Consider the following 12,069-nt stretch of genomic DNA (forward strand, 5'->3'; position numbering starts at 1 on the left):
AATGTCTTTTTGATCTAGCCTCAGAAGTCATACACTGTTATTTTTGCAACAGTCTATTGTTTACACAGATTAGCCCCATTCATGTGTGGTGGGAGGTAACTACACAGGGGTGGGAATACTAGTAGGCAAAAAATCACTGGTAGCCATCTAAAAGGTTTATTATAACCCAGAAGTAAAAGAACAAAGCTAAAAGTCCTTAAAAATAGTATATTTTAAGAAATCAGAAAAAAAATTTAATGAGATGATAAAAGTCAGAAAAATAAGAAATTAAAGAAAAATAAGTTTGGAAAGGAAAAGTAAACTAGAAGATATATAAAAGTGAATGAATAATAATGTCATAAGAGAAAATGATGAAAAGGAAAAAATCATTTGATTTTAAGAAAAATAAAAGTATGAAAAGAATTTGAGACAGGGAAAAATACATATCATTTGCAAATAAGATCCAACATACATATAATGGAAGTTCCAGAAAGAAAGGCAAAAGAAAGAAAGAAAGAAAGAAAGAAAGAAAGAAAGAAAGAAAGGAAGAAAGAAAAAGAGGAGGAGAGGAGAGGATACAGGAGAGGAGAAGGAAACAGAATATATACAAAAAGTTATCATTTAAGAGGATGTTCATAAAAATATTGAAAATATAACAAAAGACACATGATGTACAATGGAAAAAAATCAATCCAGAATAATCAACACCATCATGTATGCTGCTATTATCACTAAACTTTAAAAATGAAGGAAAAAAAAACCCTGAATTTCCAGGCTAAAAATCCAAGTCACTCACAAAGGAAAGAAAATTGGATTTTAAGTAGATTTGGACAACAAGATTCTGTATCACAATCAATAACATATTTATAATAAAGAAAATGTAAGCCAAGGATTTTTATATCTAGCCAAAGTAACTTTGAGGCATAAAGACTACAAACAAAATATTATCATGCAACTCAGGTGACATTTATCCCATGAGCCTTTCCTTAGTAATCTATTAGAGAATGAGTTTCAGACAACTAATTGGAGAAGACACTGCCATAAAAGAGTAAACATTAAGTATTTAGATGTAGAACTCTAAATGAAATATATAAAGGAGAGAACATAGTATATAATGGAATATACATATATATATATATAATATAATGGAATGTGCTCTGAAAATGTAGATGAGTACAGTTGTGAAAAAGTGGAAAGCAGAAAATGTGGAAGGCATATGTAAAAAAATTCTTTAACTGTCTTCAATAATTATATCTTTGATGGTAATTTGCTATTTTTGTTCTGAGATCATTTTGTTAACAAAGTAAATAAGGACTTGGGTTAGATTCTAATTTTATTACCTTGAATGCATCTGAATTCATGACTCCTGGATTCCGGGATAAAGTCTAAATATCTTAGCCTGCCTTTCCATGATTTGGCCCAACAAGGACCTTCTGCTCTACCTAGATTATTCCTTACAATTTCCACATGGAGTTTTGTCTAAAAACATGCATTTCTGTACAGGACAGCCTGATAAGATTAAGTCACATTTACTCTTATTTTTCACTCTTATTTCTGCTATTTAAAGCATCTAGGCATTGGAATGGCTACACAGAGTGAGCAAGTGAGAGAGAATATGAATGAATCAGGAATTATGTGCCTGATGATGAAAGACATAGCATGACTCCACCTTTGCTTATATTTAAAAGGGATTTTTCAATAACTACATATTGGCATTTGTACTCAATGTGGCAATCACTGTGTTTAATTGTAATGTTTACTTTATTCAATGTACCTACTGAGGTGGTTGGGTATTAATTTACTGTTTTCTACTTATCCTACCTATCCTATATTCTGTGTTTCCCTCTATTACCTTATTTCTGTCAAAAGGCACTAGAGTCTGGAATTTTTAGATACACTAGCAAAAGGACTGGGGTCTTTGTTGAAGTGATCTTACATTTTCTTGAATAAATGTGAAAATCAAAATGGTGGGTGTTCGCTACCTTTTTAACTAGATTTTATTTTCAACTGAATCTTTCCTGATTAGACTTTCATTAGCTTGTTTGAAATAAGTTCTCTTGGGGCGCCTGGGTGGCACAGTCGGTTAAGCGTCCGACTTCAGCCAGGTCACGATCTCACGGTCCGTGAGTTCGAGCCCTGCGTCAGGCTCTGGGCTGATGGCTCAGAGCCTGGAGCCTGTTTCCGATTCTGTGTCTCCCTCTCTCTCTGCCCCTCCCCCGTTCATGCTCTGTCTCTCTCTGTCCCAAAAATAAATAAACGTTGGAAAAAAAAAAGTCTAAAAAAAAAGAAATAAGTTCTCTTAATTTTTTAATGATTACCAAACTTCCAACACATTATGTTTTACCTCTCCTCTGTACTAGTCAAATGTTTAGTGATTCATAAAGGACTTTTTCACGGTCTCAGAAGAGGTTGATATTTAAATAAAATCTTTGTGAAGTAAAAAAACAAAAACAAAAAAACACACCCTTTTTTTGTAAATTGTAAAATTCTTTGTGAAGTAAAAAATAAATTTTAAAAACCCTGATATTTACTTTTAAGATGGTATATCTTTGTCTATGAGTATCCTTCAAGTAGGACCAAACTGTGTTTTGATCTGACCTGTGTCCAGAGTGTGGCCACAATGTCTACATCTAGTATGTTGGTGTTTATTTGTTTCTGAACATGTATTCTGTTGACAGATCTTATATTTGCATATTTTACATGCTTATGTTTGGGCATATTATCGAACTAATGTGTGTCAGATTGTATTCTGTGTGTTTATTTCTGTAGATCTTAGTGGTTAAGATCAAAGACTATTACTATTAATCTAGATTCAAATCTCGGTTCCAATCATCTTAAATGGCTACATGACCTTATACAAGTCACTTAACTTTTCTGAGCCTCAGCTCATCTTTAAAATAGTAATTACTTTGTAAGATTATTGTGATGATAAAATGGAATAACACATACAGAGTGCCTGGGACGTAGTGAACATTTAATAAACAGTTATTCCGGGGCGCCTGGGTGGCGCAGTCGGTTAAGCGTCCGACTTCAGCCAGGTCACGATCTGGCGGTCTGTGAGTTCGAGCCCCGCGTCAGGCTCTGGGCGGATGGCTCGGAGCCTGGAGCCTGTTTCCGGTTCTGTGTCTCCCTCTCTCTCTGCCCCTCCCCCGGTCATGCTCTGTCTCTCTCTGTCCCAAAAATAAATAAAAACGTTGAGAAAAAAAATTAAAAAAAAAAAATAAACAGTTATTCCTAAGTAATCAATTTATTTCTCTCTGGAAGAACAATGGCATTATTTATTTATGCTTTTTATTCTTATACTTAATCATATAGTGTGCCACAGGTTTTTTTACTTTTATATTTATTTATTGGTTTATTAAATAATCATTGGATTGTATAAGTTCCTTATGGGCAGGAAATCTGATTTCATGAAAAAGACCCCCAGTGCTGTGCATAGTGCCAGACACACAGCATGCCAGTATTTGGTGGAAAAAGCTCAATTATACCATATGAATTAACACAGGCGGAAAAATATGACTAATTTTAAGAGCTTGTGTTCAGGCCACTCTTAGTGTAAAGCAATTTAAGATATTGACATTAGTGCCCAGTTTAAGCCAACATGAGCAACTTTACTGCATATATATTGTTTTTGTTTAAAGGCATTAGGAAGCTGCTTAAACAGTGGTATGAACAGTGCCACTAGTACTTCTGAGAGAAGAGGTGAACTGAAGGTCTGCAGCTCTGCAGCTGGTGTTTTCCTGGGGGCATTTGTGTTCTGAGCATAGAACAAAAATGTTGGGAATCGATGCTTTGTTCAACCACAGGTCCACTCCTGGAGCACAAAGAAACCAGCAGGATTTTGGCAGTCTTACTATGCTAGATGTACAAAACTAAAAGCCTGAGAGGCCAAAATCCATTGAGACATGATGGGTGCAAAACCAAGCTAACTGTTCCCTCAAGACACTAGCAGAATGTGTGAAACAGTGCAGGATAAAAGGACAAAAAGCTAAGCAGAAAGTGTTTGAAAAGCAAAAGAGATTTTCTGCTGTCTTGCCTAAGAAGAATTATACATAGTACCCTTTGAGAGGGAAGGGCCTATAATCACACTAGTTCTCAGTTAAAAGCCCAAAGAGCTGAAATTAAGAACTTAAAACAATTGACCCTTGAACATGGGTTTGAGCCGTCCGTGTAGGTCCACTTATAATGCAGATTTTTTACAGTACTGTAAATATATTTTCTCTTCCTTATGATTTTTTTTTGTTTTCTTAGTTAAGTTTCAGGGGGGTCAAAAAAGTTATATGTAGATTTCTGACTGTGTGAAGGGGGTGTGGTGCCTCTAACCCCCACATTGTTCAAGGATCAACCATAGTTTAACTTTTTATTTTTGAATATTTAGATATACAAAACAGTTGAAAGATAAAAGAGATCTTATACACAGGAACTTCACCCCTCACCCAGGTTGTCTTAATGTTAACATCTTATGTAACCACCATTCATTTCGCAAAACTAAGACATTAACATTGGTACAGTAATTATCTAAACTGAAATTTTATTTGCGTTGCACCAGTTTTGCCAGTGACGCACTTCTGTTCCAGGATCCAATACAGGATATCATGTTGCTTTTAGTCATTATTTCTCTATACTCTCTTCTAATCCATGACAAGTTTCTGTCCTTCCTCGTTTCTCATGACCTTGACAGTTTGGAAGAGTACTGGTCAGGAATTTTGTAGGAAGTTTCTCAATTTGATTTTGTCTGATGTTTTTTCATGTTTAGGCCAGGGTTATGGGTTTTGAGGAACAACCCTTCACATTACCTGATATCAAGGAATACAGGATATCAGCATGAGTTAATGATTACTGATGTTAAACTTGATCACTTTGTAAAGGTGGTGTCTTCCAGATATCTCCAAGTTACACTTTCTTTCTATTTTAAAAACAAATCATTAAGTTTAGCCCACCCTCAAAGGAAGAGGAATTAAGCTCCACCTCCTAGAGGGGGCAGTATCCTCAATTATTATTTACAAATCTTCTGTAAGGAAGATGTGTCCATTTTCATCCTTGGTCATTCATTGTTTCGCTTATGTCAATATATACTCATGGATATTTATTTTATTCTTTGGGTCATAATCCAAATATTGGTATTTATTTTGTTGCTCAAATTATTCTGACAACGGCCACAGGGACTTAAGATTGGCTCCTGTGTTCTTCTTATATGCCCCTATTCTCCTCACTCACTCCCCTCAGCCTTTTCTTTTTTAAGCAATTCCTCACTTCCCATACTACAAGATGTTCCATCCTAATCTTGTGTTTTCCCTGTCCTAGCCCCAGAATCAGCTATTTCTCTAAGAGTCCTGATAACTTTTATTGAGTGTAGGTATTTAGAAACCAAGATCTGGAAGCTGGGTGTGCTCACTGCTATTGGATTGTCACTCCTTTTAGGCCCTTTTGGAGGGCAAAACTAGGAACCATGGATGTGTATTAACCCAAATATACAATCAGCTCTGTATTTCTGAACCAATCTCTCTATATATATTAAAATAAATATGAATTAAACTGTTATTTTAGACAACAAATAACATCATGCAGTTCATTCCACCCCTCACCCACCTTGTTTCTTTGTCACTTATTTTCTGACACTGAAAAACCTGGCTGTCTTTATCTATGATATATTTACTTACTTGTCCAACTGTCATATATATATGTAAAGTCTTTTCATAATTGCTAATCCAATACCCTGTATAAAACACACTTATCTAGTAAAATGGGGGTTAACAAACTTCAACTCCCAGGCTAATTCTGACCCTTTGTCTGTTTTGGTAAGGCCTTAAGATAAAAGTAATTTTTACCTTTAAAATTTTTTTTTAAATGTAAATCCAAGTTAGTTAACATATAGTGTAATAATGGTTTCAGGAGAAGAATTTAGTGATCCATCACTTACATATAATACCTAATGCTCATCCCAACAAGTGCCCTCCTTAGTGCCCATTACCCATTTAGCCCATACCCCTACCCAACACCCCTCCAGCAACCTTCAGTTTGTTCTCTGTATTGAAGTCTCTTATGGTTTGCCTCCCTCTCTCTTTTTATCTTATTCTTCCTTCCCTTCCCCTATGTTCACCTTGTTTCTTAAATTCCACATGAATGAAATCATATGATATCTATCTTTCTCCAACTGACTTTTTTCACTTAACATAATACATTCTAGTTCCATCCAGGTTGTTGCAGATGGCAAGATTTCATTCTTTTTGATCGCCGAGTAATAGGCCGTTGTATATATATACCAAATCTTCATCCACTCATCAGTTGATGGACATTTGGGCTCTTTGCATTATTTGACTATTATTGATAGTCCTGCTATAAACATTGGGGTGCATGTGCCCCTTTGAATCAGCACTCCTGTATCCTTTGGACAAATTCCTAGTAGTGCAATTGCTAGATAACAGGGTAGTTCTAGTTAATTTTTTGAGGAACCTCCATACTATTCTCCAGAGTGGCTGCAGCAGTTTGCATTCCTACCAGCAGTGCAAAAAGTATTTCCTTTTCTCCACATCCCTGCCAATATCTATTGTTTCCTGAATTGTTCATTTTAGCCACGCTGACAGGTGTGAGATGGTAACTCACTGTGATTTTGATTTGTTATTTCCCTGATGATGAGTGATGTCAACACATTTTCATGTGTCTGTCTGCCATATGGATGTCTTCTTTGTCTGTTCATGTCTTCTGCCCATTGCTTCACTGGATTATTTGTTTTTTGGGTGTTGAGTTGGATTAAGTTCTTTATAGATTTTCAATATTAACTCTTTATCCAATGTCACTTGCAAATATTGTCTCCCATTCTGTTGGTTGCCTTTTAGTTGATTATTTCCTTCACTATGCAGAAGACTTCAATCTTGATGAAGTCCCAATAGTTAATGCTTGCTTTTGTTTCTCTTGCCTCTGGAGACATGTCTAATAAGAAGATGCTGTGGCCGAGGTCACAGAGGTTGTTGCCTGTTTTCCCCTCTAGGATTTTGATGGCTTCCTGTCTTAAATTTAGGTCTTTCATCCATTTTGAGTTTGTTTTTGTGTATGGTATAAGAAAGTGGCCTAGGGGCGCCTGGGTGGCGCAGTCGGTTAAGCGTCAGACTTCAGCCAGGTCACGATCTCACGGTCCGTGAGTTCGAGCCCTGCGTCAGGCTCTGGGCTGATGGCTCGGAGCCTGGAGCCTGTTTCCGATTCTGTGTCTCCCTCTCTCTCTGCCCCTCCCCCGTTCATGCTCTGTCTCTCTCTGTCCCAAAAATAAATAAACGTTGAAAAAAAAAATTAAAAAAAAAAAAAGAAAGTGGCCCAGGTTCATTCTTCTGCATGTTGCTGTCCAGTTTTCCTAACACCATTTACTAAATAGATTTTTTTTTTCCACTGGATATTCTTTCCTGCTTTGTCAAAGATTAGTTGGCCATACATTTATGGGTCCATTTCCGGGTTCTCTATTCTGTTCCATTCATCTATGTGTCTTTTCTTATGCCAGTACCATAGTGTCTTGATGATTATAGCTTTGGAATACAGCTTGAAGTCTGGAATTGTGATGCCTCCAGTTTTGGTTTTCTTTTTCAACACTACGTTGGCTATTCAGGGTCTTTTCTGGTCCCATACAAATTTTAGAATTTTTGTGCTAGCTCTGTGAAGAATGCTGGTGCTATTTTTATAGAGATTGCATTGAATGTGTAGATTGCTTTGGGTAGTATTGACATTTTAACAGTATTTGTTCTTCCAATCCGTAAGCATGGAATGTCTTTCCATTTCTTTATCTTCTTCAATTTCTTTCATAAGCTTTGTATAGTTTTGAGTACAGATCTTTTACCTCTTTGGTTAGGCTTATTCCTAGGTTATTTTTTTTTTTTAAAAAAGGTTTTTTTAACGTTTATTTATTATTGAGAGACAGAAAGAGACAGAGCATGAGCATGGGAAGGGCAGAGAGAGGAGACACAGAATCTGAAGGAGGCTCCAGGCTCTGAGCTGTCAGCACAGAGCTCAACATGGGGCTCAAACCCAACAAACCCCAAGATCATGACCTGAGCCAAAGTCAGATGCTTAACCAACTGAGCCACCCAGGTGCCCCTCCTAGGTTATTTTATGGGGTTTTTTTTTGGTGCAATTGTAAATGGGACCAATTCCTTGATTTCTCTTGCTGCTGCTTAATTACTGGTGTATATAAATGCAACCGATTTCTGTACACTGATTTTATATCCTGCAACTTTGCTGAATTTATGTATCAGTTCTAACAATTTTTGGTGTAGTCTTTTGGGTTTTCTATGTAGATTATCATGTTGTCTGGGAAGAGTGAAAGTTTGACTTCTTCCTGGCCAGTCTGTATGCCTTTTATTTCTTTTTGTTGTCTGATTGCTGAGGCCAGGACTTCCATAACTATGTGAACAACACTGGTGAGAGTAGACAACCCTGTCGTGTTCCTGACCTTAGCAGGAAAGCTCTCAGTTTTTCCCCATTGAGGGTGATATTAGCTGTCAGTATTTTGTATATGGCCCTTATGATCTAGAGGTATATTCCTTCTATCCCTACTTTCTTAATTTTTACCTTTTTAAATGGGAGGGGGAGAGGTTTCATGAATATCATATAAAATTCACATTTTAGTGCACATCGATAGAGTTTTACTGAAATACAGACACATTCACCTGTTTACCTATTGCCTATGTGTGCTTTAGTGCTACAACAGCAGAACTGAGTCGTGTGACAGGGACCCTATGGTACCAAAAATATTTACTCTCTGGCTCTTTGCAGAAAATGTTTGCAAATCCCTGCAAAAGAATATAGTAATTAGTTCTTTTTATCTGTAGCCTCACAGCTTTTTTATTTAGCAAACTGAATTTAAGACTCTCCATGTTGTATGAATTTATAGCTCACTCTTTTTTATTGCTGAGTTATATTCCCCATTGAGTGGCTGTACCATAGTTTGTTCATCATTTGCTTTTGAGGAGCATATAGATTGTTTCTAATTTGGGATAATTATGAATAAATTTTCTATAAACATTCACATATAGGTCTTTGTGTGAATGTAAGTTTTCAGTTAATTTGGGTAGACACTTTAAAGTAGGATTGCTAGGTCATATAAGTGTATTTAACCTTATACAAAACTGCCAAACTATCCTGTAGCTGTATCATTGGACATTCCCACTAGCACTGAATGAGAATTCCTGTTGCTCCATATCCTTGACAGCATTTACTAGTCTAAGTTTTTTTGGGTTTTTGCTTCAGTTTAACAATTCTAATAGATGGTAGTGGTATCTCACTGCAGTTTTAATTTGCATTTTAAGTAATGTTTAAAAAACTTATTTTGAGAGAAAGAGGGCACATTAGTGGGGAAAGGGCAGAAAGAGAGGGGGAGAATCCAATCTGACAGTGCAGAGCCCAATTTGGGGCTCAATCCCATGAACTGTGAGATAACGACCAGAGATGAAACCAAAAGTCCAAAACATAACCTACTGAGCCACCCAGGCACCCTTTAATTTGTATTTCTATGATTATCGAGCATCTTTTCATATGTTTATTTAGTGAAATGTATGTTCAGATATATTGACCATTTTAAATTGAGTTCTTTATTTTCTTATTATGGAGTTTGAAGAAGATTTTTTTTTTTAATTCTGGATGCAAGTCCTTAATCATAGATGTGATTTGAAAATATTTTTATCTAGACTGTGGCTTGTCATTCTATTCTCTTTAACAGTAACTTTCACAAACCAAACATTTTTAATTTTAATGGAGTTTAATTTATCAATTTTTTTAATGGGTGTGTTTGGAGTCATATCTTAAAAGTAATTTCCAAATATTAATAATTAGATTTTCTACCATGTTTTAGGTTTCTGATCTATTTTCAAATGTGTATTTTTATAATCCAGAACCACGCATTGAAAAGACAACAAATGCAAAGTCTCTGTTTTACTGACTTTGCACTTTTGCCAAAACTCAGTTGACAATATTTATGCGGATCTTCTTCTGGTGTATGTATTCTGTTCTTTTGACATGTGTGTCTACTATTTAGTCAATACCATACTGTCTTCACTGTTGTGCTTTACAGTAAGTCTTTTTTAAAATTTTTTTAATGTTTTTTTTTTTCCCCAAGAGAGACAGAGCATGAGCAGGGGAGGGGCAGAAAGAGAGGGAGACACAGAATCTGAAGCAGACTCCAGGCTCTGAGCTGTCAGCACAAAGCCCAATGCAAGGCTCAAATTCACAAACTGTGAGATCATGACCTGAGTTGAAGTCTAATGCTCAACCAACTGAGCCACCCAGGCGCCCCTGCTTTACAGTAAGTCTTAGAATTAGGTAGTGGGTCCTCCAATTTTGTTCTTCTTCAGAACTGTTTTTGGTTTTTCAATTTCCTTTGCCCTTCTATATACAATTTAGAATCAGCTTGTCAATTTCTATTAAAAAGTCTGATAAGGTTTTGATTATGATTGAACTGAATCCAGAGATCAAATTGGGGAAAACTGACATCTTCATTTTGAGTTCTCCAATCTGTGAACATGGGCTATATCTCCACTTAGTTCTATCTTCTTTGATTGCTGTCAACAGCATTATGTAGTTTTCAGAATGCAAACACTGAACATATTTTGTTAGAATTATACATAAACACTTAAATTTTAATGCTATTGTAAGTGGTATGGATTTTCTAATTTAAAATACCAATTATTCATTGCTGGTATATAGGGAAAAAATGGGCTTTCTTTCTATTTTGTGATCTTGCTAAACTTACTTTTTAATTCTGGGAGCTTTCCTGGAGATCCTGTGGAATTTCCTGCAAAACCATATCCTCTGCAAACATAAGGGTTTTTTTCTTACTTTCCAACCTATATCCATTTCATTTCCTTTTCCTTCCTGCATTGTCTAAGACTCCCATTATGATGTTAAATGAATGGTAAGAGAGGGCATCCTTGTTTCTGAATTTAGGGGAAAATATTCAGTCTTTCATCCATAAGCATAACGTTAGTTGTAGGTTTTCAAAGATGCTCTTTATTAGGTTGAGGAAGTTCCCTTCTACCTCAACTTTACTGAGACTTTTTATCAAGAACAGAGCTGGATTTTGTTGGATACTTTTTCTGTGCTTATTGAAATGACATACAGAAGAAATAAGCTTTTTCTTATCTACCCTGTCAATAGGATGAATTTATATTGCATTTCTAGAATGAGACCACTTGATTACAATGTACTTTCATTTTTATATACTGCTAGATTTGATCTGCTAATACGTTGTTGAGGATATCTGCATATATGTTCATGAAGATTTTGGTCTATATTTTTCTTTTCTTATTATGTCATCGACACTAGGGTAAATGTTGACCTCATAAAATGACTTAGGAAGTTTTCCTCCTTCTACTTTCTGTCTCATAAGACTAGTATTATGTTTTCCTTAAAGGTTTGGTAGAATTCACCAGAGAAACCACCTGGGCCTGGTGTTTTCTTTTATGTAAGATTCTTAACTTCAAATTCAATTTCAAATTCAAATTCAATTTGAATCTCAATATTCAATTCAATTTCAATTCAATTAAATTCAAATTCAATTTGAATCTCAATAACTATTGAGATTATCTATTTCTTCTGAGTTAGTTTTGGTATTTTATGCCTCTCAAAAAATTCTTGAAAGTTAATGTCTTTAAAAAAGTTTCAAGGGGCGCCTGGGTGGCGCAGTCGGTTAAGCGTCTGACTTCAGCCAGGTCACGATCTCGCAGTCCGTGAGTTCGAGCCCCGCGTCGGGCTCTGGGCTGATGGCTCAGAGCCTGGAGCCTGTTTCTGATTCTGTGTCTCCCTCTCTCTCTGCCCCTCCCCCGTTCATGCTCTGTGTCTCTCTGTCCCAAAAATAAATAAACATTGAAAAAAAAAAAATTAAAAAAAAAAAAGTTTCAAATAGTTTTAACATCAATGTAACCACAGAAGACAGGATTACCAAACTAGAGGATGTTTCTTTTTTTTTAATTTTTTTTTTTTAATGTTTGTTTATGTTTGAGAGACAGAGAGAGACAGAGTGTGAGCAGGTGAGGGGCAGAGAGAGAGGGAGACACAGAATCTGAAGCAGGCTCCAGGCTCCAAGCTGTCAGCACAGAGCCCGACACGGGGCTC

At 36.1% G+C, this 12,069-nt stretch overlaps 1 protein-coding gene across 5 annotated transcripts in view; it reads right to left on the bottom strand.

Annotated features, from left to right (window-relative positions):
* Positions 1 to 12,069, bottom strand: part of SPATA6 (spermatogenesis associated 6) — a 143,142-nt gene that overhangs the window by 26,880 nt on the left and 104,193 nt on the right. The gene's annotated exons all lie outside the window — the stretch shown is intronic.

The sequence above is a fragment of the Felis catus genome, chromosome C1 (genome assembly GCF_018350175.1).
Source record: "Felis catus isolate Fca126 chromosome C1, F.catus_Fca126_mat1.0, whole genome shotgun sequence".
NCBI classification, from domain to species: domain Eukaryota; kingdom Metazoa; phylum Chordata; class Mammalia; order Carnivora; family Felidae; genus Felis; species Felis catus.